This window comes from Thermobia domestica, chromosome 1 (genome assembly GCF_964235325.1).
Source record: "Thermobia domestica chromosome 1, izTheDome1.hap1.1, whole genome shotgun sequence".
In the NCBI taxonomy this organism is placed as follows: Eukaryota; Metazoa; Arthropoda; class Insecta; order Zygentoma; family Lepismatidae; genus Thermobia; species Thermobia domestica.
This window is the reverse complement of record NC_137454.1, coordinates 169,190,614-169,205,088: the sequence shown is the minus strand read 5'-3', so window position 1 is coordinate 169,205,088 and position 14,475 is coordinate 169,190,614.

Genomic DNA, 14,475 nt, shown 5'->3' with positions numbered 1-14,475 from the left:
GACGTCACGTCAGTACTTTGAAACAAAATAAGTAAGGGAGCACTAGTCTATACCAATTACTAAGGAAAGATCAGCACTCTGACAATACGTTTTATTGGGAATCAATTTAATTCCATAAATTTATTATTATCATTTGCAGGAAGGGAAAAGACAACTCTTTTTATCCCCTTCAAAAACTTAAGTCCTGGTAGTTGCAAACTAAGCTGTCATAAGCACATCCTCTAAATATTGAAAGCCGAGAATAATGTTTCACAAAAAAAAATATATATAGAAACTTTAAATAAAACAAAATATGAAACTGAAAACTTCAAACCTGGATAAATACAAACAAGTTACGTAACTGGTTCTACCTTTCTTTTGTTCACAATAGAAGTTGATCCAATGAGAAGAAAACAAGTCTACCAAATCTACTATTGTTCGCTAGGCACAATAATTAAAAATCATAAGAAAGAAGTATAACTAAAATTTACCTCAAAAGGCGCTAAATTAGAAAACAGAAATATGTGTGCATACCAAGACGCTCAAAGAAGAAAGCTTGAGGACTAATCTGCCACATAGTAAATGAATGGAAAGTAGACTACAATTTGACAATGAGATTGGTTATGATACTGATATAAAATACTACATGTAGAATGTTTAAAGATTGTAGGAGTCTGGGGGGCAGTCTAGGTGGCAGTCAGGGGGGCAGAAGTAGCTACTAGGGGGGCGCTCGCCCCCCTTGCCCCTCCTCTGGCGTCGTCACTGGGTACTAGTATATGAATTCCGAATGTTACATATTCATACATCAACACACACACATGTGCGTAAAAGAAAAAAAACTACATTCCAAATCATCCGTCTTGGTTGTTACGCAATGCCCGATGAACACAATATACTTCCACATGTATTTTTCTGTTCTTTACTACTATTGATAATATTATTTTTTTCTTGAAATACTTTGGTCGTTGCGCAACGCTGCAACACTAACATTAGCCGCCACTGCTATAGGGTAATGTCTCGTACGTACCAGATATTAATCGGCGTTTTTTATAATTGAAACTGTAGTTCTTTTCTTCAGATTTCGTGTCAAGATTATGGTCCTGGGTTCTGTAAATTTTGTGTGACATGCTAATGGATATTTTTCCATTGGACTGATTGATGATCATTTGCTCCAGATTATTGAAATTTAACTTTTGGCTTGCTGCATAATTCAGTGTGGATCCACGAATTTTGCATACAGAATTGGTTGACTTCATGTCGGGGTTGAAGATTTCTAAAGTTTCGTGTTTTGGGCCATCAGACACGAATTTTTTCATGTATGCTTTTGGTCCTATCGATTCCAGTTCATTTGACATTGATCCAAGAAATACTTCAGGTTCTATTCTGGGCTCTGATGGTCGCTGCGTAAATATAACAGAATCTGTATCAAAATATAATACTCTTTCTTGCAGCAGTTCTAAATATTTGTAGAGTTCCAGATGAGCTTGACACGTCGTAAATGCGCCGTGAACAACATTAGCATTGCTTTTTGTACTGGAACATCTTCATACTGCCAATAAAGGTATAAGAACGAATCATTGACAGGTAAAATTTGGTTGACTTGTATATCTAGAGCAGTTAATTTCTGATACAATCCTTTGAGATCGTTAATGATGGTCGTTTGAGTGAAATTGTCCCTTATTGCAGAGCATTTTTTAAGCTACCTTTCTGTATCCAAATGAATACCCAGTCCCAGCACTTGGATACCCAGGCCTAGCAGTTTGGATACCCAGTGCACTCCATAAAACTAAATTACTGGAAGAGTGCTTGAATAATAAATTAGTTGAATTACTTGTTTCGCTTTCCAGAGATTCCCAATTCTCCTCATTATCGTCCAATTCCAGTCTTCTCAAAGATTGTTCTCTTTAACCTAATCTGTTTTATCCTGGCCTAACATTTCCTGGTAACCAAATATTGCATATCTCTTAACTGAGATTTGTTTAGGAAAATTTTCTGATCTAATTAATAGATGGAACAAACTTGTAAGAAAGTAAGGGATTGTTCATTAAGTACAAAGCGCTATTTTAAACAAATTTTGACCCTCTTTCTTGCGCAGTTATCTTCTATTGCGGCGAAGGTTCTGAGCTCCTCCAAAATTTTAGTATTTCTATAGCAAACGAATTAAGTGTTACTCATAATCTTCAAGCTCCTCCCCCTAAAATTTTGGGATTTCTATACACAAAATATTCCTAAGAGAAGCCCCTACCCAAATATCTTTCTAAATTTGTCGCTGGTTTCCTTTGTGCCCATCTTTTTTTCCCGTATACTCAGATATTAGAATCTCTAATACTCACAGTCACTGTGTATTTTCCGTTTTTTCTTCAGCGCGAGTTTTCTTAAATATTGCCAGAAAATTTTCCTTTTTTTCAAGTGGAACAACAGGTTTTAAAACAGGAGAGAAACCAAACGATGTGAAACTGATTGAGATTTAAAGTGTAAAAATGATAGCAAAAGTGGAACTACTAACAAAAGGCAATATTGTTATTTTCTTGTTGAGTAGTTTTTGCCTTGTATTGTGTGTACTGCATCCTCTCCATCTGTACCAGTCGCGTTTCTTTGTTCTTGTACTGTCTATATCAAACTTAAAAATATATAGTGTAAGGGGTCTGTCCTGGTTCGTATTTTAGTAATCTTCAAAATAATTCAAAACGTTTTAGCACTTTCTTAGCTGGTTTTTAATACTTAACTATGAGAAGCGTACATAATCAACTTTTCTGCATATACAACAAGATGTCTACACCTTTATACATACACTTATTTTCTCGACAAGATGTCTACGTACATGTACATTTATTTACGACGTTGCTATAGTAACAACTCTCTTTTTAGTTACCGATTACAAAAAATAATATTTCGAAATCTCTATATGTCTTTCTTTATACTCAATACTGCTCAAATAATTCGCCTCTGATCCCTTTCTGTAAATTGGCACAGATTGTTAATATTACATACAACGTTATCGTTGTAGATGTCGCTCGGACGGGACTTCCATAATAGTTCTACTATGAAGGAAAGAACCCTGGGTTAAATATCATGAAACATTTACCTTTTGAATAGCCCTCGTATATTTAATATCACCTTTAATACACATATTCTACTTTTCCATTTATATATAATATATTATAATATTACACATTTTTTTTATTTGTCAATATATCTCAATACTAATAACGACGAATTACAATTATCATGCATAAGGCTATTCAAAAATTAAACCTAACTGATAATTTCCTTCTAGGGTACAAATTAACTATTCCTTCATATACAAACAACATTATTTATAAACAAAGATCTTCATAATATTAAATATTGATAGGGTCAGAAGGCAACAAAATTAGAACATATAAACACATTGATGATTATCATTTAATACATTAATAAACTTTGAAAAATTAAGAGATTCGATATTCATTATTCTTATTCTTTCCATATAATAGGGTGAATCTATTTTATATAAGTCTGTCATTACCTTTATAAGTTTACATTAAAATTATGATCTTTTATTTTTAAATATCTATAATATTCATATAAGTAATTATGAGAGAACCTTGTAAAAGACATGAAACACAAACATCAAACATCAGATAAAATATACAATTCTGGAAATTCAACGATAAAATAAAGTTTAATACAATGAACCCTTTTTTTAAATCAATTATTATTCATATTTGCTTGCGTCATGACCTCGGAAGGGACTAAAGTTTTGACTACATCTAACCACCGTTTTCTAGTACTTTTAGTAGACTGCCATAGCTTGATTTCATCAATATTCCGTAGTCCTAAAGTTTTTCCCGTTTTTATCTACAAGTTCAAATACCTTAGGACTGAGTTGTTTAGAACATAAATAAGGTCCAGCGTACAAATCACAAAATTTGTATATCCTTTTTTAATGTAGCGTCACTCTGAGGGTGTAATCGTACAAATACCAAATCTTTAGGTTGAATTTTAACTTTTCCCAATTGTTCTTCAATTTTCGAATTTCGAGATTTAAATTTCTGTACTCGTCGTAAATGAATCATGCTTACTAGGTGGGAATAATCTATTTCATTGTTATTGTCGAGTCGAATCCCAAAATGTTGTTCAATTGGCGCTACGTAATCTGTACCATTGTGAATATTGGCAGGCGCCACTCCAAGTGTATCAGACACTGAATACTTCAGAAAATACGTGATTTCAGTCACATATTTAATCCAGTCCTTATGATTATTACGACAACAATGTGGAAACAACATTCCTAGATGTCGATGAACATTCTCTACAACAGAACTGCTGGGATGATACGGTGTCACGAAATGCACTTTGATACCTGCATTATTCATACCACGTAAGAACACATGACTCCTAAATTGTCCACCATTATCACATAATACATGTTCGACAGGACCGCAATGCGGAATGTAAACCTTTAAAATACGGTTAACTATCGCTGATGCAGTTGCTCTTCGCAAAGGATATGCTACTATGTATCTGGTGAAAATGTAAATTACAGTAAGCAAAAAGGTTTCGCCAGTGGAAGCTCTTGGAAGTGGTCCATACAAATCTATGGAGATGAATGAATGTGGTCGTTCAGGTATTATGGACATCATAGGCTTATACATAGAACGATAGTTGTGCTTGATCCTCATACATTCTTCACAATCATTAATATAATTTTTAATCTGAGATCTAAATGATTTCCAGTAGAATGATTTATTTATAAGAGAATATACCTTCAGATAACCGAAATGTCCAAAGTCATCGTGATAAGCTTTCAATATGTGGGGCACCAATTTAGGTGGAACACAAATTTTGTTTCGATGTTCAAATTTGAAAACCTTAATTACCAACACATTGTTCGACATACGATACAGGGTGTTTCAAGAACGAGGGCAATCACATGCATCTGGACATGAAGTCAGATGTTGAATGATCTTTGCATATGGTTCATATTCTCTTTGAGATTTTTGCAATTCGTCAACAGAAATACTTGAAATTTCTTCTTGTAAAATTTTGAAGACCTTTATTGATAATACATGATGGTTTTCACTAGGAAATAATCGGGATAGTGTATCGACAGGCACGTTATCTATTCCCTTTATATGTTTAACTTCGAAATCGAAGGATTGCATTTCTAAGGACCATCTTAACAAGCGACTATTGTATCCCTGTATTTTCTTCAAATGGCATAGTGAGCTATGGTCAGTAATAACGGTAAAGTGACATCCGCTTAAGTATGGAGCAAATTTTTGCAAAGAAAATCGCACTGCCAATAATTCGATCTCTGTTATGGTATATGCCTTTTCCGCATTTTTCAGAGTCCGACTTACACAATGTATTACTGATGGTTCATTAGTATTAATCCCAGGTTGCCAGAGTATACCAGAAATGCCTGTAAGTGCTCCATCGCACTGAACAAAAAAAGGACGACTATAGTCTGGATGGTTTAAACGGATGTTTCTCATTATACAGGTTTTTAAACGTTGGAAGCTTCGTTCTTGTGCCTCTCCCCATCGCCATGGTACTCCTTTCTTCGTAATAGAAAACAAAGGTTCAGCCATCTCAGCAAACTTAGGAATGGATCTCCTAAACCAATTAAAAAGTCCTAATACCTGCCGAGTTTCTTTCAAATTCGTGGGAATTGGTAGATCTCTAATTGCTTGAACTTTAGAGTCGCTATAGCACACTCCATTGGCGTCTATTAAGTAACCCAAAAATTCTATAGATCTCTGAAAGAATTTAGACTTTTTAATGTTCACTGTTAAACCAAAATTTCCTAATCGTTCAAGTACTAAATCCAGATTTTTCAAATAATCTTTCGGAGTTTTGCCATAATCAAAATATCATCAGCGTAATAAACTACATTATCGCGTAGGTCTTTCTTTAATACTTTATTCAGACAAGAAGCTAATGCTGCACTGCCATTAATCAGTCCGAATACTACGCGATTGTACTCATAAAGCTGACCTTCAAACAAAAAGGCGGTATATGGTTTAGAATCTTCATCCAATAACACCTGATTGTATGCCATGACTAAGTCCAAATTCCCAAACACAGTGTTGCCTCGTAATGTACCAAGGATCTCATCTACGGGAGGATATCTCAAATGTTGTAACTTAATGTGCGAGTTCAGTTTTCTGAGGTCCATTACAATTCTGAGATTTTTTCCATTCTTTTTGGGCACTACATTAACGGATTGAGATGGATACTCTGGGAAGGTCGTATTATTCCTTGAGCTAACATTTCAGCTATTTGCTTACGCACATTATCTCTAAAGCGGTATGGAATAATGTATGGTTTTGTTACGATGGGGTCTTTGGTATCCACTTCAATAGTGTATACAAAATCTTTACAACAGCCTGGTTTACGTAAAAATACCCTTTTATGTTTATAGAGTGTGTCTCTAAATGAAGCGATTTCCTCATCAACTGATCTTAATGAATTTAAAATTTCGTCTATGCGCTTGTAGAAGAAATCATCATCTTTGAAAATTGGCGGCTCATTTATCACATTAACATTATTTTCTTTTAGTCTGTTAAATTTAATATTAAAAACATCATTTCCAAAAGGCTGACACTGAGATGCAATACTATCTTGGGCAGGAATTAATTTTTGAACAATAGCATCATCCAACGTTTTTATAGTGAAAGTTTTGTTTTCGAAATCTAATACGGTACGCAGCTGTGTTAAGAAATCCAATCCAATTAATATTTTTTCATTTAGCTCGTTAATGACTAATAGAGGTATCATAATTTTAAAGTTCTGTATGCCTATTTCGATTTGAGTTTTACCTAACACCCTTTTCTTGTGTTTACCGGTATAATCGACCAATAACAAATTGTCTACCTTTTGTAGTCTTGGGTTCGAGAAGTCCTTAGTTATTTCTCGCCAAAAAGCATACGATAAAAGCGAAACTGTAGCCCCGATATTAATTAAGCCATGAATAGGAATTTCATTAACTGTTATATCAATTCTCGCCGTACAGAAAGTTTTTAAAAATACAAAATCTTTGTCAATGTTACCTAAATTTACATCCATATCATCATCAAATCTCCAAAAACAGTTGGCAATTGGTACATATTGTGGAAGAACTCGATTTTCGAGAATAATAATTTGTATATTTTAGATTTATTGTTATGTTTATGTCTCGAAATCGTTAAGTAAGGTTATGGGAATTTAATGTTGAATATGTAAAGTTAATGCAAGCTGCACAATCTCGCTAATAGTTGTGTCAGCAATTCATTGTAAACAGTTGTGTATAAGAATGTCATCGTAACGTGTCTGGCAATGTAGGAAGGAAATGTTGACAATGTGTCTTTCCTCACATTAGCCAGATTCTAGAAATTGTACAAAACGTGAATTTGTGGGTTTTTATGAATTTCATGAGATTACGGATGTGCGGAGAATTGCTTAGAATCGGGAAGTCAGAACGTGTCGAGGGTTGCAGTTTTGAGTTTTGACACATGGAAGGAATTTGTCTCTCCATGTGAAAACGGTGTCGCACGTGCCACAGCAGACGGAAAAGCAGACGATGGTAGTTGGACCCCGCCAAACAAAACCACAGGACGAGAAGGTTTTGGGAGGAGTTCCTGAGAGTTCTAGAGAGAGTTCGAGAGGATCAGTTCCTGAGTTCTTGATGATTAGTTCTGAGAGTTCCAAGATTGTTCATCGACTTTGAAGATACTTGGGTTCGAGTCTGGAGAACCAAGTTCCATTGAATTATCAACCAGATGATAGGAGAAAACAGTACGTTGTACTTCAACATATTCTAACGACGCAGAACTTCGAGGGAGATTTACATTGAGAGGCCCATTCCTCAATGCCCACTTTCATCATCCAACAACTAGGAGCGTCAGCTTAAGGAGCAGAGTTCAACACCAGAACGACGTGGGACAGCAACAGATTTATCCAGGTATGTGTGACTCCGAGTCAGAATTCAAAGCTCAATACTTGATCGTACTATACCTTACTGGCAAATGACTCCGAATATCCGTTATAGCAAAAATTCAGAAATCTCACAGTTCATACATCAGATTACAGAAATACATTGTTTTATGTTAAATGAAGTGGACGTATATTTATTTGTTTAATCCCCATACGAAAACCTCTTGCAAGTTAAGTTATAATTTACCCACTCATTCTAGATGGTGAGTGGAAGGCGCCTAGTAGCACTCATCTTTGCATCCCCAAATAGGCACTGAGTGGCTAGGTTGTCATGTTGGAGACGCTGGTGGCTTACGCCTTTGGTAACGGTCTCAGTAGATTTAAAGAGTAGTGAATGTATAATAAGTAATTAGACATCATGGTGTAGAGCTGGGGTTAGATCTCAGCAAGTAAAGTAAATTTAAAATCCCTCCCTTCCCACCCATGGTGAATTATGTGCGTTTAGTAAATTTAAACTATAGTGAATTTAAAATCCCTCCCGACCCGCCCATTTTATGGTGAATAATGTTAAAATTAGTAACTAATAGAATTGTTAATGAAACCCACCCATCCCACCCTCGCTTTGATTTAGCTTAACTGTAAAACAAGTGCGACGACTGAGTTCGATTCTCGATCGAATGAAAGAAATGTGTATCAGTTATATTAAAACAACGGATTACGTTTACTAAACATAGTAATTAAATGATAGTTTGTGTTATAATATTAAGGATAATAAAAGTAACAAATACAGTAATAATATTGCGAGTTTACAACAATAATATTAAGAGAAAAGAAAGTGAAATAATTTCGTTGTATTTATGTTCTGGACACACAGAACAGATGCATGTATCAGGCAGGTTGTGTTGAACGGAGGACGAGAGTCGCTCAAGCGATTAGGCACGAGTGTAGCCGAGTTGACACGAAGGTACAAGGTTACGTTGAGAGCCGCACGGAAAATTTGCTCCGTGTTGAAGCAGGCAGAATAACAGAGACGAAACAGTTGTTGTACAATACATTAAATATAACTCACATTAATCCTAGGATTAGAATATTGATTATTCAATTAGTAGTAAATAATAAATAGTTATTACAATGTTGTCCCTAAAGAACAATCATAGGGTGCACTATCCTGTTCTTAAAGACAATGGAAAACCTGCGACGATGTTTAGTAAATCTAGGTACTATTCATTAGATTTAGGAGTTTTAAGATACTTTGCGGAATATTTTCCGACATATAACGTAACGAAAGAACAGACGTTTAGAGAGAACGTTCTGGGTCGCAGATACAAAAACTATTATATGATTGAATTCTCAGAGAAGAATTTCAGCGTTGATGATTTAGTAGAGTTGGGATTCAGGAGACATTTCTTGTCCGTAATTACTGGTATTTCAGAGACAAATACATTAATACGCAACGCTATATTTTTCGCAATTAAAGATGAGCAACTAAAATACAAAGTATGTGCGTTATTTACTAGCGGTGCTAGTCAAGAGCTAGTGAATACATGGCTTGATCGTTTTAGAAATAGATTTGACTGCACTCAGGCAGTAAAAATTTCAGTTTGTTAGTACTATAGCGTTATACGAGAAAAAAGCAAAGATCATAGTGGCAAGCGATAAATCGTTGCTCGATTTAGTAGCTTTTGCGTTGTTCTTTAAACAACGAACACCTTGGTTATTAGCCTAGAGATGGTCAAGAAAGTAGAAGAGTTTTTGTAGATATTAGTATTATTATTGGTTAGTATAGGTATGTATTATTATTGGTTGGTTAGATATATGTATAGGATAAGGATATATTATTAGTAATTATTAATGTTTTAAGTATTTAGTTAGGATAATAATTTGATTATAAGATATTTTGTTTAGTAATATAGGACAGAAATATATGGGTAGTTATAGTAGTATTATTAATATTGGAAGAGGAAAATCTGACTATCAATTGGTTTTATTGCAGTATGTCTTTATGGCATATAATTTTAATGTAATTTTAATAGTGACGTAATAAAAAGAATAAAAATAGGAAAAGACTATGGAGAAGAAAAGCAAAACAAAAGAAAATGAAACATGAATGATTTTGTGTGATTAGTTTTGCATTAGGATTTTAGATGTAAGAGAAGGCAAGAATGAAAAAAAAAATGAATGATGCAATTGAAATAGAGTTAGTTTAGACGTAAGTTAAAATTAAGAAACCCTGTTAATTAGGCAAAACCTTTCATTAGGGGAAACTCTAATCAGGAAGGAAATCCCATTCTCTTCGAGTTAAAGTGGGTGCTTACCACACTTCGATGAGAATATTTTATTTATAATGCAACATAAGTCTTCCGTGATTGTTGAAAAGAGACACAGGAGTTGACTCGTACATCACGTGAAAGCCGTGCAAATTTTTTTTTTGGTGGAGATATCCTTCATTTTTAGCTAATCCCTTAGCGTAAGATTAAAATTAAGATAGAAATAATTAGCAAGTAAATCGTTCGATATTCTAGGAATTCTAGGATAGTCAGAAGAGAGAGAGAGAGATGTTAGTAGAGCATCTAATAGTAGAAATAGAATATAGTTATATTCTTCTAGTATAATATAAAAATAGTCTAGATTAATCGATTCAGTTGTATTAGTCAGGAAGAAAGAGGAAAAGAGAGTTGGATTTAGGAATGTGGGTATTGAGAAGAAGGAAATTTTAGTGGAAGATAGATTTAGAATGTAAGTAATTATAGACGTAAGACGTAAATGAAAGAACCATCAGTAGATCTATAACATAGACTATAATTAATAATAAAATGTGGAGAGAGAGAAGAAGATAGGAATAATAATTAATAGTAAATAATGTTAAATAAATAAATAAGAGTAAGAAGGGAGAAGTAAATATTGAATTTATAGATTTAAGCATGCATCGACGAATAGATATATAGATAATTATGTATGCATATATGAGCGCTAGGAGTACTCCATGAGAATATAAGAAATAGTTATATAAATATAGAATATATGAATAAAGCGCAAGAAAAGAGAAAATGGAGAAATATTATCGGGGACATGCAGAGGATTTTTCCTGCAGACGAGAAGCCCTGAACAGATATAGAACTTTTGGAGTTGGAAATAAGAAGTAGTTTTAGACTTTCTTCGATAGTAGTCCTTCTCACACGCTATAGGCCCTGTCGGCAAGTGTTAAAATAATGTAATAATGTAATAATTTAATAATTTAATGTAGAGATAAGTGTAGAATAATAAGTTAAGAAGATTAATAATAATAATAATAATAAGATGAAGTTAACCTAGTGTAATTGTTGCGGAATGGCCATCCTAGACAATGAAAGTAGGTAAATAAGTAAATAAATAAATAATAATTAAATAAATAGTCTATGGTTATGATTTAAAAGAATAATAGTCACGTCTTTGATAATGAAAAAAAAAGCGAGAATCACGTCACGTTAATTTAATTAAATTTAGGTATGGAGAAGAATTAAATTTTAAATTTTTGAAAACCCAGATTTTGTAAAACCATGTATAGATAGTTGTAAATATGCTAACTGTAGCCAATTGTTGATTGAGATGATACGGCAAGTCAGGCTGCCGTATTTAACGACCAAAGCCTTCAGGATTTTTAGGAAATGGAAAATCCATCATTTTTCTGAATCACAATCAATTTTTGTATGCAGTTAACAAGAGTTAGGGTTAATAATAATTATAGGTTAAGGACAAGTAAATAGTTATAGTATTTAAATAAATATATATATTCGCGTGTAAAATTCTTTTTTGGTACTTACCCATATAGTTAATCCAGTGAATAGTCCATTGTGTAATCCTGTGTAACGTCCATAACGTAATTATACCCATTAGAGTAAAGATCACATATTAATCAATAACTTTTTCACTTGTAAATATTTAATCACTTTATAATATTTTAATTTTAATATATCACATTTTGAATATTTTAATCATGAACGGATATGCCAGATTGGTAGAGTAATGGTCGAGTACTAGTATGAATTTTTAATGTCGGTAACACTACTGTAGTGCAAGAGATCCCGCACGCAATACCACGAATAGAGGTCACGAATTGGAACATTTTAGTGAATTCCAATAAACATTCGACGTAGATAAAAACATTCACGTACATCGTGTGACATAGTGGTTTTGTAAAATAAAGTGTTTTAAAACTAATAGTGTAATAATTGATAAGCAATATTTGTATCTAAAAGCTTTAAATTAGTTTCGCAATCAGAAAATTGATCTGAAGTATTCGATGCTGACGTGGGTTCAACCCCTCCCACATCAGCACATTCTAGTTTAAATTACGTTGACTTGTAACCTCATTTAAGTTACATTGTATCCCACAATCTATAGTACTTCTTGAGCGATTAGGCATTGTTACCATATTTTGATTCCTATTTACGAAATTTCTGCCATCTGCAAATTGATTTTGTGAAGATCGGCGGTAACTATTACTTCTACTGAAATTCCTGTTGTTATTTCTAAAATTCCTAGCTCCATTTCTATAATTAGGTTGCGTTTGATTTCCGGTGCCATTATAACTACTCATTCTATTATTGAAACTACGAACATTACAATCATTTTCAGGTTGTATATTTACATTACGAACAGAAGCATATTGTGTCTGATTACGTACATAATTACCCTGACCTCTATCCTGCATTTTATTGTTATTCTGTATTGCCGATTGGCTCTTGTAACTCTGAATGAGCATAATTAAATGGTTGAAGTTAATGCACTGTGCCGACATTAACAATTGTTGTAGTCTAAACGGCAATAAGATCCTAATGGAATCTATAATTCGGGATTCCGGATGGTTTGGATTTAACGACCTTAACTCATGACATGTAGATACTACAAATTCAGTAATACTCCGGTGTAATTTTGGATTGTAATGCTTCGTTCGCAAAACGGCATCTCTATTCGCTACCATAAAATTGTTTTCATAATTTGATAGAAGAGCATTCTTAAAATCTGAATATGTATGAAGACTACCTCTAATAGCTTTAAACCATGTTAAGCAGGGTGGTAACAAAATGTGCGGTAATAGTTTTAAGAACTGAGACTCATCTACACCCATGAGCTCACAGTCATCCTGAATTTTTTCGAGAAATGCCCTAGCCAGTATATCTTTTGGCACGCCACTAAATTTTGTAAGCGACTTAACTTCGCTGAATAGCAACTGTTTACCTGTGTTCGTCTTCATACCTCTACTGGAGATGTGTTTGCGCTTGGATGTTGGCCTTACTCTTCCTTGTCTTTCACTACTCTCTGCACCGCTCATCATCAACAAGATCCATCAAGTTCCAAAGTTGGTCTGGGAGGACGATCAGATACCCAACCTGTGGATATAGGATGATTCGTGCATCCGTTATCCTGAAATGGAGTTTCGGGAATACATCTTTCCTTGATGAAATTTACTTCGTCTCGCAGTAATTTAATATGATTTTCATGGACATTAATCGTTGGTTCTAGAACATCCATTGATTCTTGAATTTCCGTGTTCCTTTGTACTACTTTTTCTATTTTCTCATCATACTTCTCAAATTTTTCCAATACATGTTGGTTCATCTGATTTAATTGATGTTGAACACGATCCCATCTGTCTTCATTGCATTGATTCAACTTCGCTATTTTTTCGTCAAAATCATTAGCTAACTGTATTATCTTCTGGTCCAATTTTTCTTCAAACTGTTGAATTTGCTCTGACTGGTTCCTCATTTGTTGGGCTAAATCATCACCTTTTCGTACTTGATCCTTAATTTGCTCAGACTTATTCCTCATTTATTCAGACTGTTTTCTTATTTGTTCGGACTGGTTTCTTATTTGTTGGGCCAACTCATCACATTTTCGTACTTGATCCTTAATTTGCTCGGACTGGTTTCTTATTTGTTGTGCCAAGTCTTTTAAAATATCAGTCAAATTTTCACTAGGAGTCAATTCAGGATACACACTCTGTTCACCAATTATATTATTACTTGTTGTACTCATGGCCATATTTCGTTGAATTACTTTTCCACTTCTCAATATAGTAATACTAAGGTCGCGTTGAAAGCTTGCCGTTTTTACTATCCTTCAAAACGACACTTATATAACTCCCGGTGGTGAGGCACCAATTTGTAAGGGGTCTGTCCTGGTATGTATTTTAGTAATCTTCAAAATAATTCAAAACGTTTTAGCACTTTCTTAGTTGGTTTTTAATACTTAACTATGAGAAGCGTACATAATCAACTTTTCTGCATATACAACAAGATGTCTACATCTTTATACATACACTTATTTTCTCGACAAGATGTCTACGTACATGTACATTTATTTACGACGTTGCTATAGTAACAACTCTCTTTTTAGTTACCGATTACAAAAAATAATATCTCGAAATCTCTATATGTCTTTCTTTTCTTTATACACAATACTGCTCAAATAATTCACCTCTGATCCCTTTCTGTAAATTGGCACAGATTGTTAATATTACATACAACATTATCGTTGTAATAGATATAAAAATAAATAAATAAAGGAAAATGTCCAATCATGATAGCACAGTATGGTTTTATCTTTAAGTACCGG